General features: G+C 43.3%; 1 long non-coding RNA gene across 1 annotated transcript; it reads left to right on the forward strand.

Annotated features, from left to right (window-relative positions):
- The first annotated feature begins 1,636 nt into the window (after positions 1-1,636).
- On the forward strand, positions 1,637-23,327 carry LOC126928009 (uncharacterized). Its single transcript, XR_007716169.1, has 3 exons — positions 1,637-1,751; positions 16,946-16,994; positions 23,314-23,327. It is a non-coding gene; the product is annotated as an uncharacterized LOC126928009 (long non-coding RNA).
- The last annotated feature ends 4,325 nt before the right edge of the window (positions 23,328-27,652 follow it).

Here is a 27,652-nt window from a genome sequence, read left to right on the forward strand (position 1 = left end):
GTTCTCAAATTTGAAATAAGTCGCCACCATATCGAATAATGAACTCAAGATGGATTGGTTTTAGGTTAGGCTATAGTTTTCGAGCGAGCGCAGCGAGCGAGGGACGCGTAAAGGTGTGTCACAAACCAACGGTTTGGCACATACGGACATTGAAATATTCGCACCAGCCCGAGGAGCCGGAAGTCTTTATCGAATTGCCTCCTGACAAATGTTTACAGTTTATGAATAGTTTCACATAAATAGTACTATTTCCACATAGTAAAGTGCAATGTGATGTCAGAAATTGCTGAAAAAATTAGGTAATAAAACGAAATATATGCAAGGCAATACAAGGTATATGTATAGCTTGGAAATTGTCACCGTTGCTCGCTCGCTCAGCTTGCTCGTAAAAATCTAGTCCAACCTCACAAGCGATCCGACACGTCCGCAAATTCGAAATATGTCGCCACCATATCGAATAATGAACGCAACATGGATTGGCTTTAGGTTAGGCTATAGTTTTCGAGCGAGCGCAGCGAGCGAGGGACGCGTAAAGGTGTGTCACAAACCAACGGTTTGGCACATGGGGACATTGAAATATTCGCACCAGCCCAAGGAGCCGGAATTCTTTATCCTATTGCCTACTGACAAATGTTTACAGTTTACCAATAGTTTCACATAAATAGTACTATTTCCACACACTACAGTGCAATGTGATGTCAGAAATGGCTGACAAAATTAGGTAATAACACAGAATATATGCAAGGCAATATAAGGTATATGTATAGCTTGGAAATTGTGATCGTTGCTCGCTCGCTCCGCTCGCTCGTAAAAATCTAGTCCAACCTCACAACCGATGCGACACGTTCCCAAATTTGAAATAAGACGCCACCATATCGAATAATGAACTCAAGATGGATTGGTTTTAGGTTAGGCTATAGTTTTCAAGCGAGCGCAGCGAGCGAGGGACGCGTAAAGGTGTGTCACAAACCAACGGTTTGGCACATACGGACATTGAAATATTCGCACCAGCCCGAGGAGCCGGAAGTCTTTATCGAATTGCCTCCTGACAAATGTTTAGAGTTTATGAATAGTTTCACATAAATAGTACTATTTCCACATAGTAAAGTGCAATGTGATGTCAGAAATGGCTGACAAAATTAGGTAATAACACGAAATATATGCAAGGCAATATAAGGTATATGTATAGCTTGGAAATTGTGATCGTTGCTCTCTCGCTCCGCTCGCTCGTAAATATTTAGTCCAACCTCACATCCGATCCGACACGTTCCCAAATTTGAAATAAGTCGCCACCATATCGAATAATGAACTCAAGATGGATTGGTTTTAGGTAAGGCTATAGTTTTCGAGCGAGCGCAGCGAGCGAGGGACGCGTAAAGGTGTGTCACAAACCAACGGTTTGGCACATGGGGACATTGATCTTTCGCACCAGCCCGAGGAACCGTAAGTCTTTATCCTATTGCCTATTGACAAATGTTTACAGTTTATGAATAGTTTCACATAAATAGTACTATTCCCACATACTACAGTGCAATGTGATGTCCGAAAAGGCTGACAAAATTAGGTAATAACACGAAACAAATGCAAGGCAATATAAGGTATATGTATAGCTTGGAAATTGTGATCGTTGCTCGCTCGCTCCACTCGCTCGCAAAAATCTAGTCCAACCTCACATCCGATCCGACACGTTCCCAAATTTGAAATAAGTCGCCACCATATCGAATAATGAACGCAAGATGGATTGGTTTTAGGTTGGGCAATAGTTTTCGAGCGAGAGCAGCGAGCGAGGGACGCGCAAAGGTGTGTCACAAACCAACGGTTTGGCACATACGGACATTGAAATATTCGCATCAGCCCGAGGAGCCGGAAGTCTTTATCCTATTGCCTACTGACAAATGTTTACAGTTTATGAATAGTTTCACATAAATAGTACTATTCCCACATACTACAGTGCAATGTGATGTCCGAAAAGGCTGACAAAATTAGGTAATAACACGAAACAAATGCAAGGCAATATAAGGTATATGTATAGCTTGGAAATTGTGATCGTTGCTCGCTCGCTCCACTCGCTCGCAAAAATCTAGTCCAACCTCACAACCGATCCGACACGTTCGCAAATTCGAAATATGTCGCCACCATATCGAATAATGAACGCAAGATGGATTGGTTTTAGGTTGGGCAATAGTTCTCGAGCGAGCGCAGCGAGCGAGGGACGCGTAAAGGTGTGTCACAAACCAACGGTTTGGCACATACGGACATTGAAATATTCGCACCAGCCCGAGGAGCCGGAAGTATTTATCGAATTGCCTACTGACAAATGTTTACAGATTATGAATAGTTTCACATAAATAGTACTATTTCCACATAGTAAAGTGCAATGTGATGTCAGAAATGGCTGACAAAATTAGGTAATAACACGAAATATATGCAAGGCAATATAAGGTATATGTATAGCTTGGAAATTGTGATCGTTGCTCTCTCGCTCCGCTCGCTCGTAAATATTTAGTCCAACCTCACATCCGATCCGACACGTTCCCAAATTTGAAATAAGTCGCCACCATATCGAATAATGAACTCAAGATGGACTGGTTTTAGGTTAGGCTATAGTTTTCGAGCGAGCGCAGCGAGCGAGGGACGCGTAAAGGTGTGTCACTAACCAACGGTTTGGCACATACGGACATTGAAATATTCGCACCAGCCCGAGGAGCCGGAAGTCTTTATCGAATTGCCTCCTGGCAAATGTTTACAGTTTATGAATAGTTTCACATAAATAGTACTATTTCCACATAGTAAAGTGCAATGTGATGTCAGAAATGGCTGACAAAATTAGGTAATAACACGAAATATATGCAAGGCAATATAAGGTATATCTATAGCTTGGAAATTGTGATCGTTGCTCGCTCGCTCCGCTCGCTCGTAAAAATCTAGTCCAACCTCACAACCGATCCGACACGTTCGCAAATTCGAAATATGTCGCCACCATATCGAATAATGAACGAAAGATGGATTGGTTTTGGGTTAGGCTATTGCTTTCGAGCGAGCGCAGCGAGCGAGGGACGCGTAAAGGTGTGTCACAAACCAAGGGTTTGGCACATCCGGACATTGAAATATTCGCACCAGCCCGAAGAGCCGGAAGTCTTTATCCTATTGCCTACTGACAAATGTTTACAGTTTATGAATAGTTTCACATAAATAGTACTATTCCCACATACTACAGTGCAATGTGATGTCCGAAAAGGCTGACAAAATTAGGTAATAACACGAAACAAATGCAAGGCAATATAAGGTATATGTATAGCATGGAAATTGTGATCGTTGCTCGCTCGCTCCACTCGCTCGCAAAAATCTAGTCCAACCTCACAACCGATCCGACTCTTTCGCAAATTCGAAATATGTCGCCACCATATCGAATAATGAACGCAAGATGGATTGGTTTTAGGTTAGGCTATAGCTTTCGAGCGAGCACAGCGAGCGAGAGACGCGTAAAGGTGTGTCACAAAGCAACGGTTTGGCACATACGGACATTGAAATATTCGTACCAGCCCGAGGAGCCAGATGCCTTTATCGAATTGCGTACTGACAAATGTTTACAGTTTACCAATAGTTTCACATAAATAGTACTATTTGCACATAGTAAAGTGCAATGTGATGTCAGAAATGGCTGACAAAACTAGGTATTAACACGAAATATATGCAAGGCAATATAAGGTATATGTATAGCTTGGAAATTGTGATCGTTGCTCTCTCGCTCCGCTCGCTCGTAAATATTTAGTCCAACCTCATTTCCGATCCGACACGTTCCCAAATTCGAAATATTTCTCCACCATATCGAATAATGAACGCAAGATGGATTGGTTTTAGGTTAGGCTATAGCTTTCGAGCGAGCGCCGCGAGCGAGAGACGCGTAAAGGTGTGTCACAAACCAACGGTTTGGCACATGGGGACATTGAAATATTCGCACCAGCCCGAGGAGCCGGAATTCTTTATCCTATTGCCTACTGACAAATGTTTAGAGTTTACCAATAGTTTCACATAAATAGTACTACTTCCACATACTACAGTGCAATGTGATGTCCGAAATGGCTGACAAAATTAGGTAATAAAACGAAATATATGCAAGGCAATATAAGGTATATCTATAGCTTGGAAATTGTGACCGTTGCTCGCTCGCTCCGCTCGCTCGTAAACATCTAGTCCAACCCCACAACCGATCCGACACGTTCGCAAATTTGAAATACGTCGCCATCATATCGAATAATGAACGCAATATGGATTGGTTTTAGGATAGGCTATAGTTTTCGAGCGAGCGCGGCGAGCGAGGGTCGCGTAAAGGTATGTCACAAACCAACGGTTTGGCACATGGGGACATTGAAATATTCGCACCAGCCTGTGGAGCCGGAAGTGTTTATCGAATAGCCTACTGACAAAAGTTTACAGTTTACCAATAGTTTCACATAATTAGTACCGTTTCCTCATGGTACAGTGCAACGTGATGTCCGAAATGGCTGACAAAATTAGGTACAAGCACGAAATATATGCAAGACAATATATGGTATATGTATAGCTTGGAAATTGTGACCATTGCTCGCTCGCTCCGCTCCCTCGTAAACATCTAGTCCAACCCCACAACCGATCCGACACGTTCGCAAATTTGAAATATGTCGCCATCATATCGAATAATGAACGCAAGATGGATTGGTTTTAGGATAGGCTATAGTTTTCGAGCGAGCGCAGCGAGCGAGAGACGCGTATAGGTGTGTCATAAACCAACGGTTTGGCACATACGGACATTGAAATATTCGCACCAGCCCGAGGAGCCGGAAGTATTTATCCTATTGCCTATCGACACATGTTTACAGTTTATGAATAGTTTCACATAAATAGTACTATTTCCACATAGTACAATGCAATGTGATGTCCGAAATGGCTGACAAAATTAGGTAATAGCACGACATATATGCAAGGCAACATAAGGTGTATGTATAGCTTGGAAATTGTGACCATTGCTCGCTCGCTCCGCTCCCTCGTAAACATCTAGTCCAACCCCACAACCGATCCGACACGTTCGCAAATTTGAAATATGTCGCCACCATATCGAATAATGAACGGAAGATGGACTGGTTTTAGGTTAGGCTATAGCTTTCGTGCGAGCGCAGCGAACGAGAGACGCGTAAAGGTGTGTCACAAACCATCGGTTTGGCACATACGGACATTGATATATTCGCACCAGCCCGAGGAGCCGGAAGTCTTTATCCTATTGCCTTCTGACAAATGTTTACGGTTTACCAATAGTTTCACATAATTAATACCGTTTCCTCATAGTACAGTGCAACGTGATGTCCGAAATGGCTGACAAAATTAGGTACAAGCGCGAAATATATGCAAGACAATATATGGTACATGTATAGCTTGGAAATTGTGACCGTTGCTCGCTCGCTCTGCTCGCTCGTAAAAATCTAGTCCAACCCCACAACCGATCCGACACGTTCGCAAATTTGAAATATGTCGCCATCATATCGAATAATGAACGCAAGATGGATTGGTTTTAGGTTAGGCTATAGTTTTCGAGCGAGCGCAGCGAGCGAGAGACGCGTATAGGTGTGTCACAAACCAACGGCTTGGCACATACGGACATTGAAATATTCGCACCAGCCCGAGGAGCCGGAAGTATTTATCCTATTGCCTACCGACACATGTTTACAGTTTATGAATAGTTTCACATAAATAGTACAATTTCCTCATAGTACAGTGCAATGTGATGTCCGAAATGGCTGACAAAATTAGGTAATAACACGAAATATATGGAAGGCAATATAAGGTATATGTATAGCTTGGAAATTGTGACCGTTGCTCGCTCGCACCGCTCGCTCGTAAAAATCTAGTCCAACCTCACAACCGATCCCACACGTTCGCAAATTTGAAATATGTCGCCACCATATCGAATAATGAACGGAAGATGGATTGGTTTTAGGTTAGGCTATAGCTTTCGTGCGAGCGCAGCGAACGAGAGACGCGTAAAGGTGTGTCACAAACCATCGGTTTGGCACATACGGACATTGATATATTCGCACCAGCCCGAGGAGCCAGAAGTCTTTATCCTATTGCCTTCTGACAAATGTTTACGGTTTACCAATAGTTTCACATAATTAGTACCGTCTCCTCATAGTACAGTGCAACGTGATGTCCGAAATGGCTGACAAAATTAGGTACAAGCACGAAATATATGCAAGACAATATATGGTATATGTATAGCTTGGAAATTGTGACCGTTGCTCGCTCGCTACGCTCGCTCGTAAAAATCTAGTCCAACCTCACAACCGATCCCACACGTTCGCAAATTTGAAATATGTCGCCACCATATCGAATAATGAACGGAAGATGGATTGGTTTTAGGTTAGGCTACAGCTTTCGTGCGATCGCAGCGAACGAGAGACGTGTAAAGATGTGTCACAAACCAACGGTTTGGCACATACGGACATTGAAATATTCGCACCAGCCCGAGGAGACGGAAGTCTTTATCCTATTGCTTTCTGACAAATGTTTACGGTTTACCAATAGTTTCACATAATTAGTACCGTTTCCTCATAGTACAGTGCAACGTGATGTCCGAAATGGCTGACAACATTAGGTACAAGCACGAAATATATGCAAGACAATATATGGTATATGTATAGCTTGGAAATTGTGACCGTTGCTCGCTCGCTCCGCTCGCTCGTAAAAATCTAGTCCAACACCACAACCGATCCGACACGTTCGCAAATTTGAAATATGTCGCCATCATATCGAATAATGAACGGAAGATGGATTGGTTTTAGGTTAGGTTATAGTTTTCGAGCGAGCGCAGCGAGCGAGAGACGCGTTTAGTTGTGTCATAAACCAACGGTTTGGCTCATACGGACATTGAAATATTCGCACCAGCCCGAGGAGCCGGAAGTATTTATCCTATTGCCTACCGACACATGTTTACAGTTTATGAATAGTTTCACATAAATAGTACTATTTCCTCATAGTACAGTGCAATGTGATGTCCGAAATGGCTGACAAAATTAGGTAATAACACGAAATATATGGAAGGCAATATAAGGTATATGTATAGCTTGGAAATTGTGACCGTTGCTCGCTCGCTCCGCTCGCTCGCAAAAATCTAGTCCAACCTCACAACCGATCCCACACGTTCGCAAATTTGAAATGTGTCGCCACCATATCGAATAATGAACGGAAGATAGATTGGTTTTAGGTTAGGCTATAGCTTTCGTGCGAGCGCAGCGAACGAGAGACGCGTAAAGGTGTGTCACAAACCATCGGTTTGGCACATACGGACATTGATATATTCGCACCAGCCCGAGGAGCCGGAAGTATTTATCCTATTGCCTTCTGACAAATGTTTACGGTTTACCAATAGTTTCACATAATTAGTACCGTCTCCTCATAGTACAGTGCAACGTGATGTCCGAAATGGCTGACAAAATTAGGTACAAGCACGAAATATATGCAAGACAATATATGGTATATGTATAGCTTGGAGATTGTGACCGTTACTCGCTCTCTCCGCTCGCTCGCAAAAATCTAGTCCAACCTCACAACCGATCCCACACGTTCGCAAATTTGAAATATGTCGCCACCATATCGAATAATGAACGGAAGATGGATTGGTTTTAGGTTAGGCTACAGCTTTCGTGCGATCGCAGCGAACGAGAGACGCGTAAAGGTGTGTCACAAACCAACGGTTTGGCACATACGGACATTGAAATATTCGCACCAGCCCGAGGAGACGGAAGTCTTTATCCTATTGCCTTCTGACAAATGTTTACGGTTTACCAATAGTTTCACATAATTAGTACCGTTTCCTCATAGTACAGTGCAACGTGATGTCCGAAATGGCTGACAACATTAGGTACAAGCACGAAATATATGCAAGACAATATATGGTATATGTATAGCTTGGAAATTGTGACCGTTGCTCGCTCGCTCCGCTCGCTCGTAAACATCTAGTCCAACCCCACAACCGATCCGACACGTTCGCAAATTTGAAATACGTCGCCATCATATCGAATAATGAACGCAAGATGGATTGGTTTTAGGTTAGGCTATAGTTTACGAGCGAGCGCAGCGAGCGAGAGACGCGTGTAGGTGTGTCATAAACCAACGGTTTGGAACATACGAACATTGAAATATTCGCACCAGCCCAAGGAGCCGGAAGTATTTATCCTATTGCCTATCGACACATGTTTACAGTTTATGAATAGTTTCACATAAATAGTACTATTTCCTCATAGTACAGTGCAATGTGATGTCCGAAATGGCTGACAAAATTAGGTAATAACACGAAATATATGGAAGGCAATATAAGGTATATGTATAGCTTGGAAATTGTGACCGTTGCTCGCTCGCTCCGCTCGCTCGCAAAAATCTAGTCCAACCTCACAACCGATCCCACACGTTCGCAAATTTGAAATGTGTCGCCACCATATCGAATAATGAACGGAAGATGGATTGGTTTTAGGTTAGGCTATAGCTTTCGTGCGAGCGCAGCGAACGAGAGACGCGTAAAGGTGTGTCACAAACCATCGGTTTGGCACATACGGACATTGATATATTCGCACCAGCCCGAGGAGCCGGAAGTATTTATCCTATTGCCTTCTGACAAATGTTTACGGTTTACCAATAGTTTCACATAATTAGTACCGTCTCCTCATAGTACAGTGCAACGTGATGTCCGAAATGGCTGTCAAAATTAGGTACAAGCACGAAATATATGCAAGACAATATATGGTATATGTATAGCTTGGAAATTGTGACCGTTGCTCGCTCGCTCCGCTCGCTCGTAAACATCTAGTCCAACCTCACAACCGATCCGACACGTTCGCAAATTTGAAATACTTCGCCATCATATCGAATAATGAACGCAAGATGGATTGGTTTTAGGTTAGGCTATAGTTTATGAGCGAGCGCAGCGAGCGAGAGACGCGTATAGGTGTGTCACAAACCAACGGTTTGGCACATACGGACATTGAAATATTCGCACCAGCCCGAGGAGACGGAAGTCTTTATCCTATTGCCTTCTGACAAATGTTTACGGTTTACCAATAGTTTCACATAATTAGTACCGTTTCCTCATAGTACAGTGCAACGTGATGTCCGAAATGGCTGACAACATTAGGTACAAGCACGAAATATATGCAAGACAATATATGGTATATGTATAGCTTGGAAATTGTGACCGTTGCTCGCTCGCTCCGCTCGCTCGTAAAAATCTAGTCCAACACCACAACCGATCCGACACGTTCGCAAATTTGAAATATGTCGCCATCATATCGAATAATGAACGGAAGATGGATTGGTTTTAGGTGAGGTTATAGTTTTCGAGCGAGCGCAGCGAGCGAGAGACGCGTATAGTTGTGTCATAAACCAACGGTTTGGCACATACGGACATTGAAATATTCGCACCAGCCCGAGGAGCCGGAAGTCTTTATCCTATTGTCATCTGACAAATGTTTACGGTTTACCAATAGTTTCACATAATTAGTACCGCTTCCACATGGTACAGTGCAACGTGATGTCCGAAATGGCTGACAAAATTAGGTACAAGCACGAAATATATGCAAGACAATATATGGTATATGTATAGCTTGGAAATTGTGACCGTTACTCGCTCTCTCCGCTCGCTCGCAAAAATCTAGTCCAACCTCACAACCGATCCCACACGTTCGCAAATTTGAAATATGTCGCCACCATATCGAATAATGAACGGAAGATGGATTGGTTTTAGGTTAGGCTATAGCTTTCGTGCGAGCGCAGCGAACGAGAGACGCGTAAAGGTGTGTCACAAACCATCGGTTTGGCACATACGGACATTGATATATTCGCACCAGCCCGAGGAGCCGGAAGTATTTATCCTATTGCCTTCTGACAAATGTTTACGGTTTACCAATAGTTTCACATAATTAGTACCGTTTCCTCATGGTACAGTGCAACGTGTTGTCCGAAATGGCTGACAAAATTAGGTACAAGCACGAAATATATGCAAGACAATATATGGTATATGTATAGCTTGGAAATTGTGACCGTTGCTCGCTCGCTCCGCTCGCTCGTAAACATCTAGTCCAACCCCACAACCGATCCGACACGTTCGCAAATTTGAAATATGTCGCCATCATATCGAATAATGAACGCAAGATGGATTGGTTTTAGGTTAGGCTATAGTTTTCGAGCGAGCGCAGCGAGCGAGAGACGCGTATAGGTGTGTCATAAACCAACGGTTTGGCACATACGGACATTGAAATATTCGCACCAGCCCGAGGAGCCGGAAGTATCTATCCTATTGCCTACCGACACATGTTTACAGTTTATGAATAGTTTCACATAAATAGTACTATTTCCCCATAGTACAGTGCAATGTGATGTCCGAAATGGCTGACAAAATTAGGTAATAACACGAAATATATGGAAGGCAATATAAGGTATATGTATAGCTTGGAAATTGTGACCGTTGCTAGCTCGCTCCGCTCGCTCGTAAAAATCTAGTCCAACCTCACAACCGATCCCACACGTTCGCAAATTTGAAATATGTCGCCACCATATCGAATAATGAACGGAAGATGGATTGGTTTTAGGTTAGGCTATAGCTTTCGTGCGAGCGCAGCGAACGAGAGACGCGTAAAGGTGTGTCACAAACCATCGGTTTGGCACATGCGGACATTGATATATTCGCACCAGCCCGAGGAGCCGGAAGTCTTTATCCTATTGCCATCTGACAAATGTTTACGGTTTACCAATAGTTTCACATAATTAGTACCGTTTCCACATGGTACAGTGCAACGTGATGTCCGAAATGGCTGACAAAATTAGGTACAAGCACGAAATATATGCAAGACAATATATGGTATATGTACAGCTTGGAAATTGTGACCGTTGCTCGCTCGCTCCGCTCGCTCGTAAACATCTAGTCCAACCCCACAACCGATCCGACACGTTCGCAAATTTGAAATATGTCGCCATCATATCGAATAATGAACGCAAGATGGGTCGGTTTTTGTTAGGCTATAGTTTTCGAGCGAGGGCAGCGAGCGAGAGACGCGTATAGGTGTGTCATAAACCAACGGTTTGGCACACACGGACATTGAAATATTCGCACCAGCCCGAGGAGCCGGAAGTATCTATCCTATTGCCTACCGACACATGTTTACAGTTTATGAATAGTTTCACATAAATAGTACTATTTCCTCATAGTACAGTGCAATGTGATGTCCGAAATGGCTGACAAAATTAGGTACAAGCACGAAATATATGCAAGACAATATAAGGTATATGTATAGCTTGGAAATTGTGACCGTTGCTCGCTCGCTCCGCTCGCTCGTAAAAATCTAGTCCAACCCCACAACCGATCCGACACGTTCGCAAATTTGAAATATGTCGCCATCATATCGAATAATGAACGCAAGATGGATTGGTTTTAGGTTAGGCTATAGTTTTCGAGCGAGCGCAGCGAGCGAGAGACGCGTATAGGTATGTCATAAACCAACGGTTTGGCACATACGGACATTGAAATATTCGCACCAGCCCGAGGAGCCGGAAGTATTTATCCTATTGCCTACCGACACATGTTTACAGTTTATGAATAGTTTCACATAAATAGTACTATTTCCTCATAGTACAGTGCAACGTGATGTCCGAAATGGCTGACAAAATTAGGTACAAGCACGAAATATATGCAAGACAATATATGGTATATGTATAGCTTGGAAATTGTGACCGTTGCTCGCTCGCTCCGCTCGCTCGTAAACATCTAGTCCAACCCCACAACCGATCCGACACGTTCGCAAATTTGAAATACGTCGCCATCATATCGAATAATGAACGCAAGATGGATTGGTTTTAGGTTAGGCTATAGTTTACGAGCGAGCGCAGCGAACGAGAGACGTGTAAAGGTGTGTCACAAACCAACGGTTTGGCACATACGGACATTGAAATATTCGCACCAGCCCGAGGAGACGGAAGTCTTTATCCTATTGCCTTCTGACAAATGTTTACGGTTTACCAATAGTTTCACATAATTAGTACCGTTTCCTCATAGTACAGTGCAACGTGATGTCCGAAATGGCTGACAACATTAGGTACAAGCACGAAATATATGCAAGACAATATATGGTATATGTATAGCTTGGAAATTGTGACCGTTGCTCGCTCGCTCCGCTCGCTCGTAAACATCTAGTCCAACCCCACAACCGATCCGACACGTTCGCAAATTTGAAATACGTCGCCATCATATCGAATAATGAACGCAAGATGGATTGGTTTTAGGTTAGGCTATAGTTTACGAGCGAGCGCAGCGAGCGAGAGACGCGTATAGGTGTGTCATAAACCAACGGTTTGGAACATACGAACATTGAAATATTCGCACCAGCCCAAGGAGCCGGAAGTATTTATCCTATTGCCTATCGACACATGTTTACAGTTTATGAATAGTTTCACATAAATAGTACTATTTCCTCATAGTACAGTGCAATGTGATGTCCGAAATGGCTGACAAAATTAGGTAATAACACGAAATATATGAAAGGCAATATAAGGTATATGTATAGCTTGGAAATTGTGACCGTTGCTCGCTCGCTACGCTCGCTCGTAAAAATCTAGTCCAACCTCACAACCGATCCCACACGTTCGCAAATTTGAAATATGTCGCCACCATATCGAATAATGAACGGAAGATGGATTGGTTTTAGGTTAGGCTACAGCTTTCGTGCGATCGCAGCGAACGAGAGACGTGTAAAGGTGTGTCACAAACCAACGGTTTGGCACATACGGACATTGAAATATTCGCACCAGCCCGAGGAGACGGAAGTCTTTATCCTATTGCTTTCTGACAAATGTTTACGGTTTACCAATAGTTTCACATAATTAGTACCGTTTCCTCATAGTACAGTGCAACGTGATGTCCGAAATGGCTGACAACATTAGGTACAAGCACGAAATATATGCAAGACAATATATGGTATATGTATAGCTTGGAAATTGTGACCGTTGCTCGCTCGCTCCGCTCGCTCGTAAAAATCTAGTCCAACACCACAACCGATCCCACACGTTCGCAAATTTGAAATATGTCGCCACCATATCGAATAATGAACGGAAGATGGATTGGTTTTAGGTTAGGCTACAGCTTTCGTGCGATCGCAGCGAACGAGAGACGCGTAAAGGTGTGTCACAAACCAACGGTTTGGCACATACGGACATTGAAATATTCGCACCAGCCCGAGGAGACGGAAGTCTTTATCCTATTGCCTTCTGACAAATGTTTACGGTTTACCAATAGTTTCACATAATTAGTACCGTTTCCTCATAGTACAGTGCAACGTGATGTCCGAAATGGCTGACAACATTAGGTACAAGCACGAAATATATGCAAGACAATATATGGTATATGTATAGCTTGGAAATTGTGACCGTTGCTCGCTCGCTCCGCTCGCTCGTAAACATCTAGTCCAACCCCACAACCGATCCGACACGTTCGCAAATTTGAAATACGTCGCCATCATATCGAATAATGAACGCAAGATGGATTGGTTTTAGGTTAGGCTATAGTTTACGAGCGAGCGCAGCGAGCGAGAGACGCGTATAGGTGTGTCATAAACCAACGGTTTGGAACATACGAACATTGAAATATTCGCACCAGCCCAAGGAGCCGGAAGTATTTATCCTATTGCCTATCGACACATGTTTACAGTTTATGAATAGTTTCACATAAATAGTACTATTTCCTCATAGTACAGTGCAATGTGATGTCCGAAATGGCTGACAAAATTAGGTAATAACACGAAATATATGAAAGGCAATATAAGGTATATGTATAGCTTGGAAATTGTGACCGTTGCTCGCTCGCTACGCTCGCTCGTAAAAATCTAGTCCAACCTCACAACCGATCCCACACGTTCGCAAATTTGAAATATGTCGCCACCATATCGAATAATGAACGGAAGATGGATTGGTTTTAGGTTAGGCTATAGCTTTCGTGCGAGCGCAGCGAACGAGAGACGCGTAAAGGTGTGTCACAAACCATCGGTTTGGCACATACGGACATTGATATATTCGCACCAGCCCGAGGAGCCGGAAGTATTTATCCTATTGCCTTCTGACAAATGTTTACGGTTTACCAATAGTTTCACATAATTAGTACCGTTTCCTCATGGTACAGTGCAACGTGTTGTCCGAAATGGCTGACAAAATTAGGTACAAGCACGAAATATATGCAAGACAATATATGGTATATGTATAGCTTGGAAATTGTGACCGTTGCTCGCTCGCTCCGCTCGCTCGTAAACATCTAGTCCAACCCCACAACCGATCCGACACGTTCGCAAATTTGAAATATGTCGCCATCATATCGAATAATGAACGCAAGATGGATTGGTTTTAGGTTAGGCTATAGTTTTCGAGCGAGCGCAGCGAGCGAGAGACGCGTATAGGTGTGTCATAAACCAACGGTTTGGCACATACGGACATTGAAATATTCGCACCAGCCCGAGGAGCCGGAAGTATCTATCCTATTGCCTACCGACACATGTTTACAGTTTATGAATAGTTTCACATAAATAGTACTATTTCCCCATAGTACAGTGCAATGTGATGTCCGAAATGGCTGACAAAATTAGGTAATAACACGAAATATATGGAAGGCAATATAAGGTATATGTATAGCTTGGAAATTGTGACCGTTGCTAGCTCGCTCCGCTCGCTCGTAAAAATCTAGTCCAACCTCACAACCGATCCCACACGTTCGCAAATTTGAAATATGTCGCCACCATATCGAATAATGAACGGAAGATGGATTGGTTTTAGGTTAGGCTATAGCTTTCGTTCGAGCGCAGCGAACGAGAGACGCGTAAAGGTGTGTCACAAACCATCGGTTTGGCACATGCGGACATTGATATATTCGCACCAGCCCGAGGAGCCGGAAGTCTTTATCCTATTGCCATCTGACAAATGTTTACGGTTTACCAATAGTTTCACATAATTAGTACCGTTTCCACATGGTACAGTGCAACGTGATGTCCGAAATGGCTGACAAAATTAGGTACAAGCACGAAATATATGCAAGACAATATATGGTATATGTACAGCCTTGGAAATTGTGACCGTTGCTCGCTCGCTCCGCTCGCTCGTAAACATCTAGTCCAACCCCACAACCGATCCGACACGTTCGCAAATTTGAAATATGTCGCCATCATATCGAATAATGAACGCAAGATGGGTCGGTTTTTGTTAGGCTATAGTTTTCGAGCGAGGGCAGCGAGCGAGAGACGCGTATAGGTGTGTCATAAACCAACGGTTTGGCACACACGGACATTGAAATATTCGCACCAGCCCGAGGAGCCGGAAGTATCTATCCTATTGCCTACCGACACATGTTTACAGTTTATGAATAGTTTCACATAAATAGTACTATTTCCTCATAGTACAGTGCAATGTGATGTCCGAAATGGCTGACAAAATTAGGTACAAGCACGAAATATATGCAAGACAATATAAGGTATATGTATAGCTTGGAAATTGTGACCGTTGCTCGCTCGCTCCGCTCGCTCGTAAAAATCTAGTCCAACCCCACAACCGATCCGACACGTTCGCAAATTTGAAATATGTCGCCATCATATCGAATAATGAACGCAAGATGGATTGGTTTTAGGTTAGGCTATAGTTTTTCGAGCGAGCGCAGCGAGCGAGAGACGCGTATAGGTATGTCATAAACCAACGGTTTGGCACATACGGACATTGAAATATTCGCACCAGCCCGAGGAGCCGGAAGTATTTATCCTATTGCCTACCGACACATGTTTACAGTTTATGAATAGTTTCACATAAATAGTACTATTTCCTCATAGTACAGTGCAATGTGATGTCCTAAACGGCTGACAAAATTAGGTAATAACACGAAATATATGGAAGGCAATATAAGGTATATGTATAGCTTGGAAATTGTGACCGTTTGCTCGCTCGCTCCGCCCGCTCGCAAAAATCTAGTCCAACCTCACAACCGATCCCACACGTTCGCAAATTTGAAATATGTCGCCACCATATCGAATAATGAACGGAAGATGGATTGGTTTTCGGTTAGGCTATAGCTTTCGTGCGAGCGCAGCGAACGAGAGACGCGTAAAGGTGTGTCACAAACCATCGGTTTGGCACATACGGACATTGATATATTCGCACCAGCCCGAGGAGCCGGAAGTCTTTATCCTATTGCCTTCTGACAAATGTTTACGGTTTACCAATAGCTTCACATAATTAGTACCGTTTCCTCATAGTACAGTGCAACGTGATGTCCGAAATGGCTGACAAAATTAGGTACAAGACGAAATATATGCAAGACAATATATGGTATATTGTATAGCTTGGAAATTGTGACCGTTGCTCGCTCGCTCCGCTCGCTCGTAAAAATCTAGTCCAACCTCACAACCGATCCCACACGTTCGCAAATTGAAATATGTCGCCACCATATCGAATAATGAACGGAAGATGGATTGGTTTTAGGTCAGGCTATAGCTTTCGTGCGAGCGCAGCGAACGAGAGACGCGTATAGGTGTGTCACAAACATCGGTTTTGGCACATACGGACATTGATATATTCGCACCAGCCCGAGGAGCCGGAAGTCTTTATCCTATTGCCTTCTGACAAATGTTTACGGCTTACCAATAGTTTCACATAATTAGTACCGTTTCCTCATAGTACAGTGCAACGTGATGTCCGAAATGGCTGACAACCATTAGGTACAAAGCACGAAATATATGCAAGACAATATATGGTATATGTATAGCTTGGAAATTGTGACCGTTGCTCGCTCGCTCCGATTGCTCGTAAAAATCTAGTCCAACCCCACAACCGATCCGACACGTTCGCAAATTTGAAATATGTCGCCATCATATCGAATAATGAACGCAAGATGGATTGGTTTTAGGTTGGGCTATAGTTTTCGAGCGAGCGCAGCGAGCGAGAGACGCGTATAGGTATGTCATTAAACCAACGGTTTGGCACATACGACATTGAAATATTCGCACCAGCCCGAGGAGCCGGAAGTATTTATCCTATTGCCTACCGACACATGTTTACAGTTCATGAATAGTTTCACATAAATAGTACTATTTCCTCATAGTACAGTGCAATGTGATGTCCTAAATGGCTGACAAAATTAGGTAATAACACGAAATATATGGAAGGCAATATAAGGTATATGTATAGCTTGGAAATTGTGACCGTTGCTCGCTCGCTCCGCTCGCTCGAAAAAATCTAGTCCAACCTCACAACCGACCCGACACGTTCGCAAATTTGAAACATGTCGCCACCATATCGAATAATGAACGGAAGATGGATTGGTTTTAGGTTAGGCTATAGCTTTCGTGCGAGCGCAGCGAACGAGAGACGCGTAAAGGTGTGTCACAAACCATCGGTTTGGCACATACGGACATTGATATATTCGCACCAGCCCGAGGAGCCGGAAGTCTTTATCCTATTGCCTTCTGACAATGTTTACGGTTTACCAATAGTTTCACATAATTAGTACCGTTTCCTCATAGTACAGTGCAACGTGATGTCCGAAATGGCTGACAAAATTAGGTACAAGCACGAAATATATGCAAGACAATATATGGTATATGTATAGCTTGGAAATTGTGACGGTTTGCTCGCTCGCTCCGCTCGCTCGTAAAATCTAGTCCAACCACACAACCGATCCGACACGTTCGCAAATTTGAAATATGTCGCCATCATATCGAATAATGAACGGAAGATGGATTGGTTTTAGGTTAGGCTATAGTTTTCGAGCGAGCGCAGCGAGCGAGAGACGCGTATATGTGTGTCATAAACCAACGGTTTAGCACATAAGCACATTGAAATATTCGCACCAGCCCGAGGAGCCGGAAGTATTTATCCTATTGCCTACCGACACATGTTTAACAGTTTATGAATAGTTTCACATAAATAGTACTATTTCCTCATAGTACAGTGCAATGTGATGTCCGAAATGGCTGACAAAATTAGGTAATAACACGAAATATATGGAAGGCAATATAAGGTATATGTATAGCTTGGAAATTGTGATCGTTGCTCGCTCGTTTCCGCTCGCTCGAAAAAATCTAGTCCAACCTCACAACCGACCCGACACGTTCGCAAATTTGAAATATGTCGCCACCATATCGAATAATGAACGGAAGATGGATTGGTTTTAGGTTAGGCTATAGCTTTCGTGCGAGCGCAGCGAACGAGAGACGCGTAAAGGTGTGTCACAAACCATCGGGTTGGCACATACGGACATTGATATATTCGCACCAGCCCGAGGAGCCGGAAGTCTTTATCCTATTGCCTTCTGACACATGTTTACAGTTTATGAATAGTTTCACAAAATTAGTACCGTTTCCTCATAGTACAGTGCAACGTGATGTCCGAAATGGCTGACAACATTAGGTACAAGCACGAAATATATGCAAGACAATATATGGTATATGTATAGCTTGGAAATTGTGACCGTTGCTCGCTCGCTTCCGCTCGCTCGCAAAAATCTAGTCCAACCTCACAACCGATCCCACACGTTCGCAAATTTGAAATGTGTCGCCACCATATCGAATAATGAACGGAAGATGGATTGGTTTTAGGTTAGGCTATAGCTTTCGTGCGAGCGCAGCGAACGAGAGACGCGTAAAGGTGTGTCACAAACCATCGGTTTGGCACATACGGACATTGATATATTCGCACCAGCCCGAGGAGCCGGAAGTATTTATCCTATTGCCTTCTGACAAATGTTTACGGTTTACCAATAGTTTCACATAATTAGTACCGTCTCCTCATAGTACAGTGCAACGTGATGTCCGAAATGGCTGACAAAATTAGGTACAAGCACGAAATATATGCAAGACAATATATGGTATATGTATAGCTTGGAAATTGTGACCGTTGCTCGCTCGCTCCGCTCGCTCGTAAACCATCTAGTCCAACCCCACAACCGATCCGACACGTCGCAAATTTGAAATACGTCGCCATCATATCGAATAATGAACGCAAGATGGATTGGTTTTAGGTTAGGCTATAGTTTACGAGCGAGCGCAGCGAGCGAGAGACGCTTATAGGTGTGTCACAAACCAACGGTTTGGCACATACGGACATTGAAATATTCGCACCAGCCCGAGGAGACGGAAGTCTTTATCCTATTGCCTTCTGACAAATGTTTACGGTTTACCAATAGTTTCACATAATTAGTACCGTTTCCTCATAGTACAGTGCAACGTGATGTCCGAAATGGCTGACAACATTAGGTACAAGCACGAAATATATGCAAGACAATATAAGGTATATGTATAGCTTGGAAATTGTGACCGTTGCTCGCTCGCTCCGCTCGCTCGTAAAAATCTAGTCCAACCCCACAACCGATCCGACACGTTCGCAAATTTGAAATATGTCGCCATCATATCGAATAATGAACGCAAGATGGATTGGTTTTAGGTTAGGCTATAGTTTTCGAGCGAGCGCAGCGAGCGAGAGACGCGTATAGGTATGTCATAAACCAACGGTTTGGCACATACGGACATTGAAACATTCGCACCAGCCCGAGGAGCCGGAAGTCTTTATCCTATTTCCTACTGACAAATGTTTACAGTTTATGAATAGTTTCACATAAATAGTACTATTTCCTCATAGTACAGTGCAATGTGATGTCCGAAATGGCTGACAAAATTAGGTAATAACACGAAATATATGGAAGGCAATATAAGGTATATGTATAGCTTGGAAATTGTGACCGTTGCTCGCTCGCTCCGCTCGCTTGTAAAAATCTAGTCCAACCTCACAACCGATCCCACACGTTCGCAAATTTGAAATATGTCGCCACCATATCGAATAATGAACGGAAGATGGATTGGTTTTAGGTCAGGCTATAGCTTTCGTGCGAGCGCAGCGAACGAGAGACGCGTAAAGGTGTGTCACAAACCATCGGTTTGGCACATACAGACATTGATATATTCGCACCAGCCCGAGGAGCCGGAAGTCTTTATCCTATTGCCTTCTGACAAATGTTTACGGTTTACCAATAGTTTCACATAATTAGTACCGTTTCCTCATAGTACAGTGCAACGTGATGTCCGAAATGGCTGACAAAATTAGGTACAAGCACGAAATATATGAAAGACAATATATGGTATATGTATAGCTTGGAAATTGTGACCGTTGCTCGCTCGCTCCGCTCGCTCGTAAAAATCTAGTCCAACCCCACAACCGATCCGATACGTTCGCAAATTTGAAATATGTCGCCATCATATCGAATAATGAACGCAAGATGGATTGGTTTATGTTAGGCTATAGCTTTCGTGCGAGCGCAGCGAGCGAGAGACGCGTAAAGGTGTGTCACAAACCAACGGTTTGGCACATACGGACATTGAAATATTCGCACCAGCCCGAGGAGCCGAAAGTCTTTATCCTATTCCCTTCTGACAAATGTTTACGGTTTACCAACAGTTTCACATAATTAGTACCGTTTCCTCATAGTACAGTGCAATGTGATGTCCGAAATGGCAGACAAAATTAGGTACTAGCACGAATACTATACAAGGCAATATATGGTATATGTATAGCTTGGAAATTGTGATCGTTTCTCGCTCGCACCGCTCGCTCGTAAATATTTAGTCCAACCTCACATCCGATCCGACACGTTCTCAAATTTGAAATAAGTCGCCACCATATCGAATAATGAACTCAAGATGGATTGGTTTTAGGTTAGGCTATAGTTTTCGAGCGAGCGCAGCGAGCGAGGGACGCGTAAAGGTGTGTCACAAACCAACGGTTTGGCACATACGGACATTGAAATATTCGCACCAGCCCGTGGAGCCGGATGTCTTTATCGAATTGCCTCCTGACAAATGTTTACAGTTTATGAATAGTTTCACATAAATAGTACTATTTCCACATAGTAAAGTGCAATGTGATGTCAGAAATGGCTGAAAAAATTAGGTAATAAAACGAAATATATGCAAGGCAATATAAGGTATATGTATAGCTTGGAAATTGTCACCGTTGCTCGCTCGCTCCGCTTGCTCGTAAAAATCTAGTCCAACCTCACAAGCGATCCGACACGTCCGCAAATTCGAAATATGTCGCCACCATATCGAATAATGAACGCAACATGGATTGGCGTTAGGTTAGGCTATAGTTTTCGAGCGAGCGCAGCGAGCGAGGGACGCGTAAAGGTGTGTCACAAACCAACGGTTTGGCACATGGGGACATTGAAATATTCGCACCAGCCCGAGGAGCCGGAATTCTTTATCCTATTGCCTACTGACAAATGTTTACAGTTTACCAATAGTTTCACATAAATAGTACTATTTCCACATACTACAGTGCAATGTGATGTCAGAAATGGCTGACAAAATTAGGTAATAACACAGAATATATGCAAGGCAATATAAGGTATATGTATAGCTTGGAAATGGTGATCGTTGCTCGCTCGCTCCACTCGCTCGCAAAAATCTAGTCCAACCTCACAACCGACCCGACACGTTCGCAAATTCGAAATATGTCGCCACCATATCGAATAATAAACGCAAGATGGATTGGTTTTAGGGTAGGCTATAGCATTCGAGCGAGCGCAGCGAGCGGGAGACGCGTAAAGGTGTTTCACAAACCAACGGTTTGGCACATACGGACATTGAAATATTCGCACCAGCTCGAGGAGCCAGATGTCTTTATCGAATTGCCTACTGACAAATGTTTACAGTTTATGAATAGTTTCACATAAATAGTACTATTTCCACATAGTAAAGTGCAATGTGATGTCAGAAATGGCTGACAAAATTAGGTAATAAAACGAAATATATGCAAGGCAATATAAGGTATATGTATAGCTTGGAAATTGTGATCGTTGCTCGCAGGCTCCGCTCGCTCGTAAATATTTAGTCCATCCTCACATCCGATCCGACACGTTCCCCAAATTTGACATAAGTCGCCTCTATGTCGAATGACTAAAGCAAGAGGGATTGGTTTTAGGGTTAGGTTATAGCTTTCGTGCGAGCACGGCGAACGAGGGCCGCGGAGAGGTGTGTCGCAATCCAACGGTTTGGCACATGGGGACATTGATCTTTCGCACCAGCACGAGGAACCGTAAGTCTTTATCCTATTGCCTATTGACAAATGTTTACAGTTTACCTATAGTTTCACATAAATAGTACTATTTGCACATAGTAAAGTGCAATGTGATGTCAGAAATGGCTGACAAAATTAGGTAATAACACGAAATATATGCAAGGCAATATAAGGTTCATGTATAGCTTTGAAATTGTGATCGCTCCGCTCGCTCGTAAATATTTAGTCCAACCTCACATCCGATCCGACACGTTCTCAAATTTGAAATAAGTCGCCACCATATCGAATAGTGAACTCAGGATGGAGGTTTTAGGTTAGGCTATAGTTTTCGAGCGAGCGCAGCGAGCGAGGGACGCGTAAAGGTGTGTCACAAACCAACGGTTTGGCACATACGGACATTGAAATATTCGCACCAGCCCGAGGAGCCGGAAGTCTTTATCGAATTGCCTCCTGACAAATGTTTACAGTTTATGAATAGTTTCACATAAATAGTACTATTTCCACATAGTAAAGTGCAATGTGATGTCAGAAATGGCTGAAAAAATTATGTAATAAAACGAAATATATGCAAGGCAATATAAGGTATATGTATAGCTTGGAAATTGTCACCGTTGCTCGCTCGCTCAGCTTGCTCGTAAAAATCTAGTCCCAACCTCACAAGCGATCCGACACGTCCGCAAATTCGAAATATGTCGCCACCATTTCGAATAATGAACGCAACATGGATTGGCTTTAGGTTAGGCTATAGTTTCGAGCGAGCGCAGCGAGCGAGGGACGCGTAAAGGTGTGTCACAAACCAACGGTTTGGCACATGGGGACATTGAAATATTCGCACCAGCCCAAGGAGCCGGAATTCTTTATCCTATTGCCTACTGACAAATGTTTACAGTTTACCAATAGTTTCACATAAATAGTACTATTTCCACATACTACAGTGCAATATGATGTGAGAAATGGCTGACAAAATTAGGTAATAACACAGAATATATGCAAGGCAATATAAGGTATATGTATAGCTTGGAAATGGTGATCGTTGCTCGCTCGCTCCACTCGCTCGCAAAAATCTAGTCCAACCTCACAACCGACCCGACACGATCGCAAATTCGAAATATGTCGCCACCATATCGAATAATAAACGCAAGATGGATTGGTTTTAGGGTAGGCTATAGCATTCGAGCGAGCGCAGCGAGCGGGAGACGCGTAAAGGTGTGTCACAAACCAACGGTTTGGCACATACGGACATTGAAATATTCGCACCAGCTCGAGGAGCCAGATGTCTTTATCGAATTGCCTACTGACAAATGTTTACAGTTTATGAATAGTTTCACATAAATAGTACTATTTCCACATAGTAAAGTGCAATGTGATGTCAGAAATGGCTGACAAAATTAGGTAATAAAACGAAATATATGCAAGGCAATATAAGGTATATGTATAGCTTGGAAATTGTGATCGTTGCTCGCAGGCTCCGCTCGCTCGTAAATATTTAGTTCATCCTCACATCCGATCCGACACGTTCCCAAATTTGACATAAGTCGCCTCTATGTCGAATGACTAAAGCAAGAGGGATTGGTTTTAGGTTAGGTTATAGCTTTCGTGCGAGCACGGCGAACGAGGGACTCGGAGAGGTGTGTCGCAATCCAACGGTTTGGCACATGGGGACATTGATCTTTCGCACCAGCCCGAGGAACCGTAAGTCTTTATCCTATTGCCTATTGACAAATGTTTACAGTTTACCTATAGTTTCACAGAAATAGTACTATTTGCACATAGTAAAGTGCAATGTGATGTCAGAAATGGCTGACAAAATTAGGTAATAACAGGAAATATATGCAAGGCAATATAAGGTACATGTATAGCTTTGAAATTGTGATCGCTGCTCTCTCGCTCCGCTCGCTCGTAAATATTTAGTCCAACCTCACATCCGATCCGACACGTTCCCAAATTTGAAATAAGTCGCCACCATATCGAATAATGAACTCAAGATGGATTGGTTTTAGGTTAGGCTATAGTTTTCGAGCGAGCGCAGCGAGCGAGGGACGCGTAAAGGTGTGTCACAAACCAACGGTTTGGCACATACGGACATTGAAATATTCGCACCAGCCCGAGGAGCCGGAAGTCTTTATCCTATTGCCTACTGACAAATGTTTACTGTTTATGAATAGTTTCACATAAATAGTACTATTCCCACATACTACAGTGCAATGTGATGTCCGAAAAGGCTGACAAAATTAGGTAATAACACGAAACAAATGCAAGGCAATATAAGGTATATGTATAACTTGGAAATTGTCACCGTTGCTCGCTCGCTCCGCTCTCTCGTAAAAATCCAGTCCAACCTTACAACCGATCCGACACGTTCGCAAATTCGAAATATATCGCCACCATATCGAATACTGAACGCAAGATGGATTGGTTTTAGGTTAGGCTATAGTATTCGAGCGAGCGCAGCGAGCGAGGGACGCGTAAAGGTGTGTCACAAACCAAGGGTTTGGCACATCCGGACATTGAAATATTCGCACCAGCCCGAAGAGCCGGAAGTCTTTATCCTATTGCCTACTGACAAATGTTTACAGTTTATGAATAGTTTCACATAAATAGTACTATTTCCACATAGTACAATGCAATGTGATGTCCGAAATGGCTGACAAAATTAGGTAATAACACGACATATATGCAAGGCAATATAAGGTGTATGTATAGGTTGGAAATTGTGACCGTTGCTCGCTCGCTCCGCTCGCTCGTAAAAATCTAGTCCAACCTCACAACCGATCCCACACGTTCGCAAATTTGAAATATGTCGCCACCATATCGAATAATGAACGGAAGATGGATTGGTTTTAGGTTAGGCTATAGCTTTCGTGCGAGCGCAGCGAACGAGAGACGCGTAAAGGTGTGTCACAAACCATCGGTTTGGCACATACGGACATTGATATATTCGCACCAGCCCGAGGAGCCGGAAGTCTTTATCCTATTGCCATCTGACAAATGTTTACGGTTTACCAATAGTTTCACATAATTAGTACCGTTTCCACATGGTACAGTGCAACGTGATGTCCGAAATGGCTGACAAAATTAGGTACAAGCACGAAATATATGCAAGACAATATATGGTATATGTATAGCTTGGAAATTGTGACCGTTGCTCGCTCGCTCCGCTCGCTCGTAAACATCTAGTCCAACCCCACAACCGATCCGACACGTTCGCAAATTTGAAATATGTCGCCATCATATCGAATAATGAACGCAAGATGGATTGGTTTTAGGTTAGGCTATAGTTTTCGAGCGAGCGCAGCGAGCGAGAGACGCGTATAGGTGTGTCATAAACCAACGGTTTGGCACATACGGACATTGAAATATTCGCACCAGCCCGAGGAGCCGGAAGTATCTATCCTATTGCCTACCGACACATGTTTACAGTTTATGAATAGTTTCACATAAATAGTACTATTTCCTCATAGTACAGTGCAATGTGATGTCCGAAATGGCTGACAAAATTAGGTAATAACACGAAATATATGGAAGGCAATATAAGGTATATGTATAGCTTGGAAATTGTGACCGTTGCTCGCTCGCTCCGCTCGCTCGTAAAAATCTAGTCCAACCTCACAACCGATCCCACACGTTCGCAAATTTGAAATATCTCGCCACCATATCGAATAATGAACGGAAGATGGATTGGTTTTAGGTTAGGCTATAGCTTTCGTGCGAGCGCAGCGAACGAGAGACGCGTAAAGGTGTGTCACAAACCATCGGCTTGGCACATACGGACATTGATATATTCGCACCAGCCCGAGGAGCCGGAAGTATTTATCCTATTGCCATCTGACAAATGTTTACGGTTTACCAATAGTTTCACATAATTAGTACCGTTTCCTCATGGTACAGTGCAACGTGATGTCCGAAATGGCTGACAAAATTAGGTACAAGCACGAAATATATGCAAGACAATATATGGTATATGTATAGCTTGGAAATTGTGACCATTGCTCGCTCGCTCCGCTCGCTCGTAAACATCTAGTCCAACCCCACAACCGATCCGACACGTTCGCAAATTTGAAATATGTCGCCATCATATCGAATAATGAACGCAAGATGGATTGGTTTTAGGTTAGGCTATAGTTTTCGAGCGAGCGCAGCGAGCGAGAGACGCGTATAGGTGTGTCATAAACCAACGGTTTGGCACATACGGAGATTGAAATATTCGCACCAGCCCGAGGAGCCGGAAGTATTTATCCTATTGCCTATCGACACATGTTTACAGTTTATGAATAGTTTCACATAAATAGTACTATTTCCACATAGTACAATGCAATGTGATGTCCGAAATGACAGAAAAAATTAGGTAATAGCACGACATATATGCAAGGCAATATAAGGTGTATGTATAGGTTGGAAATTGTGATCGTTGCTCGCTCGCTCCGCTCGCTCGAAAAAATCTAGTCCAACCTCACAACCGACCCGACACGTTCGCAAAATTGAAATATGTCGCCACCATATCGAATAATGAACGGAAGATGGATTGGTTTTAGGTTAGGCTATAGCTTTCGTGCGAGCGCAGCGAACGAGAGACGCGTAAAGGTGTGTCACAAACCATCGGTTTGGCACATACGGACATTGATATATTCGCACCAGCCCGGGGCGCCGGAAGTCTTTATCCTATTGCCTTCTGACAAATGTTTACGGTTTACCAATAGTTTCACATAATTAATACCGTTTCCTCATGGTACAGTGCAACGTGATGTCCGAAATGGCTGACAAAATTAGGTACAAGCACGAAATATATGCAGACAATATATGGTATATGTATAGCTTGGAAATTGTGACCGTTGCGGGCTCGCTCCGCTCGCTCGTAAAAATCTAGTCCAACCCCACAACCGATCCGACACGTTCGCAAATTTGAAATATGTCGCCATCATATCGAATAATGAACGGAAGATGGATTGGTTTTAGGTTAGGTTATAGTTTTCGAGCGAGCGCAGCGAGCGAGAGACGCGTATAGTTGTGTCATAAACCAACGGTTTGGCACATACGGACATTGAAATATTCGCACCAGCCCGAGGAGCCGGAAGTATTTATCCTATTGCCTACCGACACATGTTTACAGTTTATGAATAGTTTCACATAAATAGTACTATTTCCTCATAGTACAGTGCAATGTGATGTCCGAAATGGCTGACAAAATTAGGTAATAACACGAAATATATGGAAGGCAATATAAGGTATATGTATAGCTTGGAAATTGTGACGGTTGCTCGCTCGCTCCGCTCGCTCGCAAAAATCTAGTCCAACCTCACAACCGATCCCACACGTTCGCAAATTTGAAATGTGTCGCCACCATATCGAATAATGAACGGAAGATGGATTGGTTTTAGGTTAGGCTATAGCTTTCGTGCGAGCGCAGCGAACGAGAGACGCGTAAAGGTGTGTCACAAACCATCGGTTTGGCACATACGGACATTGATATATTCGCACCAGCCCGAGGAGCCGGAAGTATTTATCCTATTGCCTTCTGACAAATGTTTACGGTTTACCAATAGTTTCA

This window comes from Bombus affinis, unplaced genomic scaffold, assembly GCF_024516045.1.
Source record: "Bombus affinis isolate iyBomAffi1 unplaced genomic scaffold, iyBomAffi1.2 ctg00000441.1, whole genome shotgun sequence".
NCBI lineage: Eukaryota > Metazoa > Arthropoda > Insecta > Hymenoptera > Apidae > Bombus > Bombus affinis.